The 12,493-nt window shown below is 42.4% G+C and overlaps 1 long non-coding RNA gene across 1 annotated transcript; it reads right to left on the reverse strand.

The window, feature by feature from the left end:
* Nucleotides 1–992: 992 nt before the first annotated feature.
* On the reverse strand, nt 993–11,580 carry LOC144167374 (uncharacterized). Its single transcript, XR_013321971.1, has 3 exons — nt 11,352–11,580; nt 7,788–7,995; nt 993–1,284 (listed from the first exon to the last, which is right to left on the reverse strand). It is a non-coding gene; the product is annotated as an uncharacterized LOC144167374 (long non-coding RNA).
* Between the last annotated feature and the right edge of the window lie 913 nt (nt 11,581–12,493).

Consider the following 12,493-nt stretch of genomic DNA (forward strand, 5'->3'; position numbering starts at 1 on the left):
CTATTCTAAGGTGTGAATGGAAGACGTTACTGTCCAACTGAACATCGCTTAGTGCTCCGTACAGTTTTCCGTATACAAAACAAAATTGCCCGGTCATGGGCAAGCAATTGTGCTTGCGATCAAGAAGGGATATCAACTGCTGTATACTCAATAACGAGATGTGGTTTCCTCTAGCCTGTTCATTTTCTTCCACATATTATGTGTCGGAACAGCGCTATGGGTTGTCAGGAGACATCAAGATGACAGCATGAGCCCCACCCTAAAACATTTGTCTTAGTGCAATTGTTCAATAGAAATCGAAAAGTTCTGTTTCTAACTGTTTCTGATAGGAAACACGAGGAAGTTTCCTATCAGAAAAAAACTAATCGATAAAGGTACGGCTGGATGGTGGCGATAGGTCCGTCACGTCGCAAAGCGTACATGTATCGCAAAAAGGGACTCGTGTTTTTCTATTGTGATCAATACGTGTGGGTGAAAGATAGTTGTGCACTCCAATGATGTTTGTTGGATGAAGTAATATTTCGGATGTTATCATAACATCTTTGTTTATTCCTGTAACGCAAACCACTGCTGCTCCACCATAGCGAATGAGCTACAAATCCTGCCTCTCAGTCTTCGCAGATAAAATAGAAATTACAAGCGTGTTTACACATTAAGAATGGTTACATGATAGCATCATCCGACTGTACATGCTGAAATTCCGCCAGGCTTTCATAAGTTTCACTTCGAGAGCGATAAAAAATGTTCATGACGGCAGCGAATATTACAAGCATTATTTCGTTTTGAAGCCTCTAGATAACTTCTCATTCGATTGTGCAATTTTACAAAATATTGATTTACACGAGCATATGAGAAAACCTGCATCATCCAGCTCAACGCTTGTACCAAACCATTATATTTTAGCATTTACCAGTCCTTGTCATTTGTGATGGGGGAATCTGGGTGAGTGGGAACAATTCACGCTGTATTTGCCTGAGTTTATGATGTCTTTGCTGATGACGAACCGAGCGCTTCGTCTTCCGACACTGTTTTTCGCGTGGCAGCGGTAGACACCCACGATGTCCGTGCCTACATTTCGCACAATCAGGGTTGTGCTTGCTTCGCCATATTCTCGGCGGGTATGGGTGACTTCGTTGTTTTTCCCTGTGGTATTCAAAGGGTTTCCGTCCTTGCTCCAGTACAGAAGCGCGTGAGGCACAGCGTGAAGAGTACACTGGAGAGTGACAACAAGCTGCGACTGCTGTGTACTTAATTTCATGCTTGTAGAGCTGACTACAGGTTTGTCTGTAAAATTAAAGCAGAACAGATTCACAAATAGCACCCACGTTCATGCATTTCAATGTCTGAACAGTGAAGTTTTCTTGAACTGCCCTATTTGGACAATTTTTTATTAAACTTGGTGAGCCAATTGGCAGTGGTGCCGCAAAGATCTTTTTCTAAATAGACAGACCAGCTTTACCAAATACGCACAAAACAGAAATGACGCAGTTATTATGGCACTTTGGTGAAGTTCCAAATTAAAATGAGAAATTCAATGGCGGCTAAATGAGAAATGTTTTTTTTGCCTTTACGCTCCTAATGTTGCAGTGGAAAGAACCTGCCTTCCTGACCCTTCTACGACACATAAAAAATGATTTCCTGAAGAGGGAGGCAAACGTGTGAAAAGATAAATTGCCCCTACGCAGCTGCTCGTGAATTCATAATGAAACTGCTCTAATTCTTTGTTGAGTGTGTGGTTAGTACGTCTTAATAATATTTACAAAAGCATTGAGATAGACATAAAAAAACGACCTTTTTTGGAACCAAGAATAGGGTATCCTGTGTACCACCCTTTAAAAATGGTTTGGGACTTTGCAGAAGCAAATATTCCTTACGGAGTGCAAGTAGCGAAAACCCAAAATGAGCCTTGAAGGAAATAATGTACAATAGACAATGTCATTCTAACTGAAATATAAGCTTCCCGGAACGCAGTCAGAGTGAACGTTAAATCGGCTGATCAAACGTCAGTTTTTTTTGTATTGCCCTAATATTTTAACTGAGTGCATTGTATACCCACGTTGCACAAAAAAAAAAACCTCATGCTGAGTCGCTATGCACAGGGATGTCCATTTTCGGGTTAAACCCGCCTTCTCCCCGAAGGGACCTTTTCAAAGTAACGATCAGGCATTAACGGTCCGCCGTTATCAATCAGTACTTCCTGGAAGCAAGCCCCACAAACACAGCTTTCCACCTAATTGACTATTTGCATGACTATAGCGCTCGCTACTGCAGCCTGGGAAATGCGGCAGTGACATTTTTCTGCCTAACTAATGGAAGATGTGATATAGAGAGATCGCTCTCTGAGATACGTTCAACCATCAGACAGGACTGTAAAAGAGACCGACCTATTGCGCATGCAGATGATAATGTGCGTAAACAAGGCTGTGAAAAAAAATTGATGACCAGCTTTCTGTGAATGTGATACATTCCTTGGAAGTTTTGAATGCTCATTATTGCCATCATTACTGATTCATTTCAAACAAAAACCAAAGTTTGGAGAGTACTTCATAGAAAACCTTGTTGTCGCACCGATCACCAAATTGAAAGAAACACCAACTTTAGCGTGTTAATGTTAACAAGCTCGCAATACCTTTTGATAAAGAAAACTTGGAGTATTAATTTTTACTTCCTTAGCCTAAACACGAAAACCTCACATTTCTAAATGGTTTTATCAACAATGCCGATTTCTACCGGTTGTCATCTTTAATAAATACCACCCGATTCCTCCCCCCCTACCAGTTTTTAAAAAAAATTATAAAACTTGAACACGAACGTATTGGCGCATGCACAAATGAGGCGTGTTTTTTCGAAACGATCCTAATCCGCGCAAAGCGCATTTAAGAAAAGACGGGGGTTCGTTACAGGACCTAAATGCAACCCTGTAGAGGCCGTAATATGAGACGTTTTACGTGTCAGCTAGGGGAAGTTTATGGCCGCAAGTAATTAAAAATTATGTGGTGCTTTTCAGCAACATTGAGGTCATAAGTTTTGGTTTGGCTCATATTGAATTGAAACACACAAGTTAACGGGGCATTCTTATGAACACTTTATTAAAATTTTCTTTCAAGAATGGTGAAACAGACTTTTGGCGGAAAAAATATGAATCATATGCAACACGGCTTCAAGACGAGTATAAATATACATGAAGCGAAGGCGAGTCTTCTTGGCGCCACTATCAGCTCGTTTCAAATTTTTTGGTAAAATAATTTTCTTGGGCACGCCTGAAGGCACTCAAGAAGCATGCAAGCTCTTCATTGCCGTGCCATGAATTTCCAAAGCGCTTTACACGGAGGCTGCTCATAACTTCTTAACCAAAGCCCTCAAGGGGGGGGGGGGGGGGGGGGGTGTCGCGAGAGTTGCCACGGCTTGTTAACGCCGGCTATTTAGTCAAGCACAATAATGGTAAATACAGCAGTAAAAAAGTACTCATAGCTAGAGTTACTCCGTATCGACGGGGTAGACGAAAAGAAACTATGGTTTCACAACTCTAAGTTTTATTGCGTTCACTTGTTTCGTTCAGTTTGTCGTCGACGTCTGGCGACAGATCTTTCGCCGATCTCCTAATTGGCATCCCATTTGTTGATAAGCCAGGTCGAAAAGTAAATAAAGACTTCTCAAAACACCAACGAAACAGCCCGAACAGTCAGGCAAAAAGCAAACAATTTACGGGCAAAAGAATTTGCCTCATTTTGATCCGGGAAACAACAGGATTTCGCTCGTTTTTGATACGAAGAACACTCTGGGTACACATTTGCAGAGAGTAATCTCACCTATTTTCTTGCCACCTCTTTTTTATGGGAAAGATAACGAGTTTTTCTTGTCACTGAAGTTTTATCTCACTTAGCTTCGGTTTGTAAATCTGGCTCATTAAAAAAAACCCTCAAATATCGTGACCAACAATAACGAGCCCTCAAACTGCGACACCACACTTATGTAATCAATAATTTGGGAAGCGATTAACAATAAAACGTTAAAATCCTAGAAATCCGATAAGTTCACGCTGATACACCGTACACCTTCTTTGTTTTTAGAATGAGAACCAATAACCTTTTTTGCAAACTGTTTTCCACGTACAGAAAGAATGGTTGTAATTTGCAACACCAGATCTGGCCCGTGTTCTAACCAATCGCATTGTCTCACGCCTCTTACTGAGCGTATGGATTTCTGCACCAAGTGTATCCACACAAGAGAGAGCGACGAAACAGGGAGAGAGGGCGAGAGAGAAAAAAATTTTAATCCAAGTTGAATAGACCACATTTGTGGTGAGGGACGTCAGTCTAAGACTCCGCTGGTAAGGCCGGCGTTGGCCAGCTCCTGTTCTAAAAGCGTTTTCAGGGTAAGCCCATGTCTTCTACTATTACGCTATAAAAAAAAATCGCAGGCTTCAACCGTGCAAAAAATACGTATGTATTCGCTTCCGCTCTTGAAGCAGTGTTTTACTCCCGATATTGTTATCGCGAAGCTTTCCTACAGTTTTGTTCTGCTTCAACAGAAACACGGCGCGTCCTGTCTGTATTCAAGCTCGAAACACCAGCGTGCGTGATTTTATCCGCCCTCCTAAGGTCGCGTTACTCACCAACGCTGGAGCACACCTTTCAGGTTCTTGTGGTTTTCGAAGCTAGAGGTATTCCAGCGCCAGGCGTTCGTTCTCAGCTTTTGTATTTTGCGTGCTCACTTCCTTTGACTTCAGGCTGGCTGCCGTAAGGGTAGTCCGCCGGTGCAGAAACTTGACTCAACCAGCCGGTCACACGTCACCGGCAGCGCAATATTAGCGTTGTCGTAGCCGCTATTTTTCTCAGTGATATGGCCTCCGTTACCCGCTTGGGCCACGGTTGCTTAGAGGGGCCACGCAAACAAAATACAAGTTTGTTTTTTTCGAAAGATTTTCGGTTTTATAGTGCCCCCAGCGCTTTTCTGGCAACAATTGATGCTTTATTCACGGAGAAATGATTCAATTTAAGTTAAAAGTTCGATTCGTGCGTTTCGCGGCGTCTGCAATAATTTCCCAGGCACGTGTCGTCACACAAACTTTAAGAGCGTAGTTCAGTCCGCAGCGGACTGCAGCAAAGTCGCACTAGAGCGGAAGTGCGCTGTGTTCATAGAGCGGAACTTTGTTTACCACCAGTCTTTCTAGATGAAGCCACCATACTGCTCCGCACCGCCCTACACTTGGGACCATACACCACTGACTCGCAACAGATACAGAGAAGTTGCCCTTGCTAGGCTACGGATAGGGCACACACGCCATATATCGTATTTACTCACGGGGTCTTAAGACATCTATGCAGCAGGTGTGGAGAGGCCCTATCCGTAGTTCACATACTCGTTCAATGCAAGGCAATTGACACAACACGACGCAAACACTTCCCACAACTATAGAGACTACACATCCTACTACACCCAGCGATTTTCTGCCTGACGATCCCATGTTTTCTGTCACGCGCGTTTTTGAATATTTAGCTGAAGTAAATTTTTAGACCTAATTTCACAGCACGCCTGATCACTTCCTGGATTTATACAAGAGCCATTATCACGGTCGTTTTGTGATGTTACTTGTCTTCTTTCTGACTGATTTTAGTGTTTACGTTTTTACCTCTCATATATAACCAGCGTTTTAACACTTTTTCCCCAGTTGGCCTTGCGCCATTAACATTCTCCCATAACCATCATCATGCTCCACACTGCTATTCGCCTCTGCTTTGTTTTAAAGCAAATCTTTACTACTTTCGTCCAGCGGTTTCGCGGAGGATGGGCAAGTTAACCTTTTGACCGGAGACACCCCTCGGCGGCACACCCCTCAAAGCGCATCGCGTGCTTCGGCAGGCCCCTATTTCAGTCGTTGTGCTCACGTAGGGGTGGCGGCCGCGACGGGAGTAACCGTTCAGCTGATCAGCAGCCGACCAAACCAGCCAACTTTAACGCATGCGCCGCTTGGTCATCTCCGGCTATGTGACTCATCTTGCGCCACGTTCGCCGTGATAGAGGAACGCCGGTTTCGCCGAGAATGAAAGTGATGCAACGCCTGTTTCTGTGAGCGTTGCCCGGGACCGAACGGCTTTGAGCCCTGGTCCGCAATACAGCTACATTAAATGTTAACTAAGCGAAACTAAGAATCAACCAGACTAAGCCAAACTTTTGCTTTGCATATCCAAGGTTAGCTTATTTAAACCGCACCCATTTTTTAACCACATTTGCACCTGGCTTGTTTTTCTTGAGGTAGGTAGTAAACGTTTCCAGAAACATCAGGTATTATGGACAGATAAGGTCACGTAAAGATGTGGCTTACGTTAATCGGGGACTGTCGTCTTGGACAACCACTTAGCAGCGAACGGCTGTGCAGGTATAACAAGCTTAGGGCGCGAAGTACTAACAGTAGTACTCACTAGTACTTTATGTTTACGTCTACTTTCGTAACTTCTTGTATTTCCCTCGCCATTCATACTGTGATAAAAATGAATATTCATTACACTTAAGCGAAAATAGCTCGGTCTTCAAGCTTATATGCGCTGATTAAGATGGGTTCTTTTGGCGGTCTTCTCTACTCGCACGGCTGTACATATTACGTCATATATTCTATTACGGCAATTGACTAGAGACTCGCATGGCCATTCCCTTTTTTCCTAATGGCGTAGCTTATTTGAGCAAAGTTTACGTTAAAGGTGGTGTGAGTATGATTTTCGAAGGCAATATTTCGAATGAACCAAACTTTTGTTTTGTCTGCATGGCCCGTGAACGCCTGCTGCAGCTGTAGCATGATAAAAATATATGCCGGTTCCACGAGCCTGCAGATTTAAAACTTAAAAAATAAAAATTGTCACCTCAGCTTCGCTGGTCATCCACCTTCACAGCCTGCAATGAATTATAGTTTTTGTCCAGAATTGTGTGGTATATACACTATAACCGTGTAGGTATACGTATCTTCTGCTTGCATCTTTATGCATATGTCTTTTGCTTGGAACCGCGTGAAAGACGCCAGTTTCTTAAAATGAATGCTTGGCTTTCAGAACATTAAATGTATGCATTACACAAGAAATTGCACTAATGGGGCATTTTGAAACCGGTTATAAAATTTCAAAATGTTTCTGTAAAACAAAAGTGACACAGAATTACTAGGAATTAGGACAGTTGGAAAGAGGGTCTATCCACCGCGTATGCCAGCGGGAAGTACTAGGTGTGAACGGGTTGTTGCGGTTTTATTATTTTCAAATACTCGCAGTATAATCTTGATTATATTAGAACGTCCAAACACAGTTACTATTTGGTGAATGTGGGAAGCGTTGTGCGGAAATTGACAGCAAGACTACTTCGCTTCAGCGTGCTCTTCTTACCTGCAGGAAGGGAGCAATTGAAGAAAGTGTACCAGCTTTGCTTACGTAATTACTTCGCCTCTAAATACAATCATGAATAATATTTCGGAAACTTCTGCGTTTCTCGGTACATCTGGGTGACGTTATATTTTCTGTGCTTCCTTTGCCGCGTCGAATGAAAAGCGCCTAAACGGAAAACATGCGATTGCGAGATGCTCCGAAAGACTGGTTTGCGAACGCTTTTCTGTTTACTTAGGTCAGGCCGTTCAGATGTTGCGTGTAGAGCGTTCGTCATGCTGGTCTTAAGCGCTAGTGTTCTTACTACAGCACAATATGCATGTCAACAGAAAAACTAAGAATCAAACAGCAACATAAAAAAAAACACATGAACTACGCAGTTCAACGTACATCATACAAAAACTTCACTAACAATGCACTTACCGATGACTCGAAGCATAAAGTACAATGTTTTCATGGGATCGCTGTGGAGATGGCGGGCATAGGCACCGCTGTCGTGCAGTCGCACGTTTTTGATGAGCAGCCTAGTCGACTCGTTTGTCTGCTGTCTTACAGACACTCTAGACTCGCTTGTAATCAGAATTGCTCCCACTGATAAAACCTTCCCGGTGTCTTCATTCACCCACGAAATCTGAAAAATACCTACAGATAAGCAACCTATCGGTGCTTTAGGATATTTTTCAAAAGTTTAACATCTGTTGCGAGTAGCCAACAAAACTAGAAATTCAAATGTTTCGTTCAATTACTACACGTTAATTGTATGACTTCAACTGCAATTTCGTTTTAGTTATTTATGAAATACTGCAGACCCCACAAGGGGTCGAAGCAGGTGAGGCAGAATCCCTGCAATGTAACACACTGAAAACATAAGGTCAAATACAGCAGCAGAGACAAAAGAAACATAACATCAAATAAATATCAAAGTGAGTGAGCGAAAATAAAAACTTTGACAATTTTGAAGTAACAACCATGTTAAAAATATATGGCAAGTCAGAGTCAGAGTCAGAAAGGATTTTATTAGAAAAGAGATAAATTACAAAAGTTGTGTATATATAAGGAGGTATCATAGTCAAAGACTGAATCGGGACCTCGTATGTTAGTGAACATAAAAAATCTAACAGAAATAGCAAACAGCAGTAGCCAAAAAACATGACCAGATACATAGTAGGATAAAAACGTTCGACAAAAAAACAACGAAAAAGAAAGAAAAGCGGAAATTTACACGGGAAGAAAAGAGGTTAATTCAACACTCCTAAGTAATTGTGTGGCAGTTACAAGTCGCGAAACAGTAAGAAAGCGAACGCAAAAGGAAATTACATCTATTTGCAGCAATATACAACAACCACCGATGTCATGCGCCAACAAGCTTTCTCCTTTAATTTCAACAAATGAGGTGCAACCACGTGATGTATGCATTCCTGACAGTCAGCGAAACCGACTACGCCGGAATTTCTTCAGAAATAAGCGGATCATTAAGCATTGCGTCTGAATAAAAAGAAGAGCTAAGTGCGAGAAAAGAGCCCGAGCTGCAACATTATTATCTATATGAGGGGACGCTATTCAAACCATTAAAGTAAACCAATTGAAAAATGTGTTATGTAGTTTTTAAAGTGGGCGTGTGTGGTAGCAAAAGGGTTGCTTTTGGCTGATCACAAACTCCAGCTTTGATGCTTCCTGACATGAGTGAGTCACATTGATTGTATGTTTCATTGATTGCTGGATTTAACGCGCCGAAACTGCACAGGTTATGAGGCGCGCGGTAATGGAGGGCTCCGGAATAATGTTGACCACCTGGGTATCTTATACATGCGCCGAAATCTCGTCACACGGGCGTTTTTGCGTTTCGCCAGGAGTGCGTAAGGTTAATCCAGAGTGAATCAATGCGGAGGTGGACTCTGCACAAGCACTATCTTTCATCCCGTACATACATACATCTTGTGTGCGTCTATTTTACGGCCAACTGTTAAAGAGCAAGACAGCCTACTTCACTACGTCTGCTAAGGCTACGGGCACGTGTACAGAAAAGCAAAGAGCAAGGATCGAAAACGCAGTCCTCAGTATAGCCGAAGGAACTGAATGACGTATTTTACGACAAGAAACGCCATCAACGGGGTGCAGTAAAGGCATTTTACTTGCGCTGCAAATGACTTCGCTTGTAGCGTTTAACGGAAGACCGCACTGTACGCACCTACGTATGTACGGATGTATGTATGTATGTATGTATGTATGTATGTATGTATGTATGTATGTATGTATGTATGTACGTACGTACGTACGTATGTATGTGTGTATGTATGTATGTATGTATGTATGTATGTATGTATGTATGTATGTATGTATGTATTTGTGTGTACCCCTGCACATGAGTACAGTTCACACCCTAATTTGTACTTTTGAATGTAACAACGGTTGAAGGGCTTAGAGGAGGTTATGATCAGCTCTACTCCGGCTGGTAAGAGTAATAAGTAAGAGTAAGAGGCATTTCAGGCGTTGTGCGGCGGTAGGCCATGTCATCAAAATAAGCCGCCCTGGCTTAGTTGGTTGTTCATTGTTGTGACTTCCCCGTGTTTTTCTTCAACCTCGTGCTCTTTCTGTAGTGCAGCTGGTAATTATTTTGCATTTAAATTTTGATGACACTCTTACTTACCGTGACGCCGAATAAAATGTCAATCGGCGAACACGTAGCCTTGCGCTTCCTTTCTACGCGCATGCTCGAATAAACTATAGAGTAAAGGGGAAAGAGCTCAATACTTGATAATTGTCGTTTGGCGTTTGGAGAAGAAGGTCCTAACTGCGGCACACTGCGGTTTCAGGGAAGTCGCAGTGTGCCTCTTGCATTAAACTGGGAAATTAGTTGTGTTGCCTTTCACATCTATCAGCCGGTAGCGCGATTTCCGCAACAGCTTCCTTTAGGTAAGCTATGATTTTACTGCAGGAAGACATGCTTACTTGACCCCAGAACTTATAAATACAGCAAGATATCCAACGGTTTTTTCAACGAATGGAATAATGAAGCGCGTACAATAATTATTACGAGCGTTTGATGAAAAATGTCATAACTTTTCAAACCTAAAACGACGCCAGGGTATTTGCTTATATTTGTTCCAAAATGTAGCTTTTGTATGCGCTACGGAGATATTGACCGCTATTTACAGTCACGTAACTATGCCTAGAGAAAAACAATTCGCCTGTTTGCTTTCAAACAACTTGCAGAGTTTGAACTCCAACCATGGTAAACTGTGTTTAGGACTTTAGATATAAGACTTGTGTTGTCCACCCTAATTTCTCACCTCCATAAAAATACGAGAAATCTACAATACTTGGTTGAATTGCTTAACGTGTATAGGTATGTTGCGGCCCTGACTCGTTCAATTGCTAATACTTCGTTTTTTGCTTGATGGTCTGCACATATATACGTTACTGTACCATGTATTGTAATAACAAATACTCGCTTGGTACTATGATGTTGAAATAAATTTGGGAGATTGTTAAAATTGAATCAGTTATTTTCTTAACATGTCATTGTACAATTCCGTCTGTAAGTTTGTCAAAAATAGAAATCTTCTCAATATTTTACTGAGTATGGAGCCGGTGGAAAAAAATCGTTTAAAGAAAAACCATGCTACAAGTCCGAAAAACTACAATATCACTACGTGATGACCCAACGAATAAAGATTATATGAAACCTACTTACCTCGTACCCATTAAATGGTACCATGTATTATAATAACAAATACTCGCTTGGTACTATGATGTTGAAATACATTTGGGAGATACATAGTTAAAATTTAATCAGTTATTTTCATAACATGTCATTGTACAATTCCGCCTGTAAGTTTGTCAAAAATAAAAATCCTCTCAATATTTTACTGATTATGGAGCCGGTGAAAAAAAATTGTTTAAAGAAAAACCATGGTACAAGTCCGAAAAACTTCAATATAACTACGTGATGACCCAACGAATAAAGATTATATGAAACCTACTTACCTCGTACCCATTAAATGGTTTGAGATTACACTGTAACGAAGCCGTGCGGCCCGCTAAAACGGTGGTAGTCGGCAGAACTTCTGTGGCCACGAATGTCTCATCCCTAGCCTCGTGAATGTCACGCTCGGGAGTGGCTGGCGTTGCAGCACCGTCTGCACCAAAAAAAGATCGAAAAAATACAATCGGTGACTCCAGAACATGAGCGTTCATAATGTTTGGCCGTACGTACTTTCTGGTACTCGTTTGAAGAGACACCTATGAATCTTCCGCGGTGTTTGCTTTTGACGCCTTTATCTGTTGTGCTCTTCGTTGGAAGCATCGATGTGGTTCCGGAATATTAATGTCTGAAGTGGGGCCAGTTGGTTCATTATGAACTGAAGCAAAACAGCGCGAAAAAACGAAGGATGAAGGAGAACACACACACCAGCGCTCGTGTGTATGTTCTCCCTCGTCCTTCGTTTTTTCGTGCTGTTTTGCTTCAGTCTGGAATATTGTGAACTATAACTACGAAAGTGACCGCAAGCCTAGGAAAGTGACCGGAAAGCCAACACCTGTCTCCGTCAAAGCGCTCTTGATGGAAGCGAAATCCGAAAACGCCCGTGTGTTGGAGATTTTGGCGCTCGTTAGAGATCCCCAGATGGTCAAAATAATCCAGAGCCCACCACTAAGGCGCGACGCATCGCCTATGTAACGTCGGCGCGTTAAGCCCCACAATCAATGGTAGAAAATGTCTCTAAGCAAGATCGCCCTTCCGGCGTACAAAAAAAGTCCTGAGTGCTGGCTTCGTTTAAACCGCAAGAAAATCTAGGCATACGCGGCCAGGCGCCGGTAACAAAGCATAGGCAAACAAATCAAAAGACAGTGCTTGAGGCATTACATCCACCTCTAAGTGCGCATCGACCAGATCCAAAAAAATGTTACATAGCAGCTGTGTGCAGGTCTTGATTGATTTGTTGTAGGATTTAACGTGCCGACGCAACGCAGGCGATGAGGCGCGCGGTAGTGGAGGGCTCCGGATTAATTCTGACCACCTGGGGATCTTTAAACGTGCGCCGAAATCTCGTATACACGCACGTTTTTGCTTATTCGCCTCCATCAGAAAAGCAGCCACCGCGGCCGGGAATCGAACCCTCGTACTCGTG

The sequence above is a fragment of the Haemaphysalis longicornis genome, unplaced genomic scaffold, assembly GCF_048455015.1.
Source record: "Haemaphysalis longicornis isolate Haplotype H1 unplaced genomic scaffold, Haemaphysalis longicornis Haplotype H1 scaffold_2, whole genome shotgun sequence".
NCBI lineage: Eukaryota > Metazoa > Arthropoda > Arachnida > Ixodida > Ixodidae > Haemaphysalis > Haemaphysalis longicornis.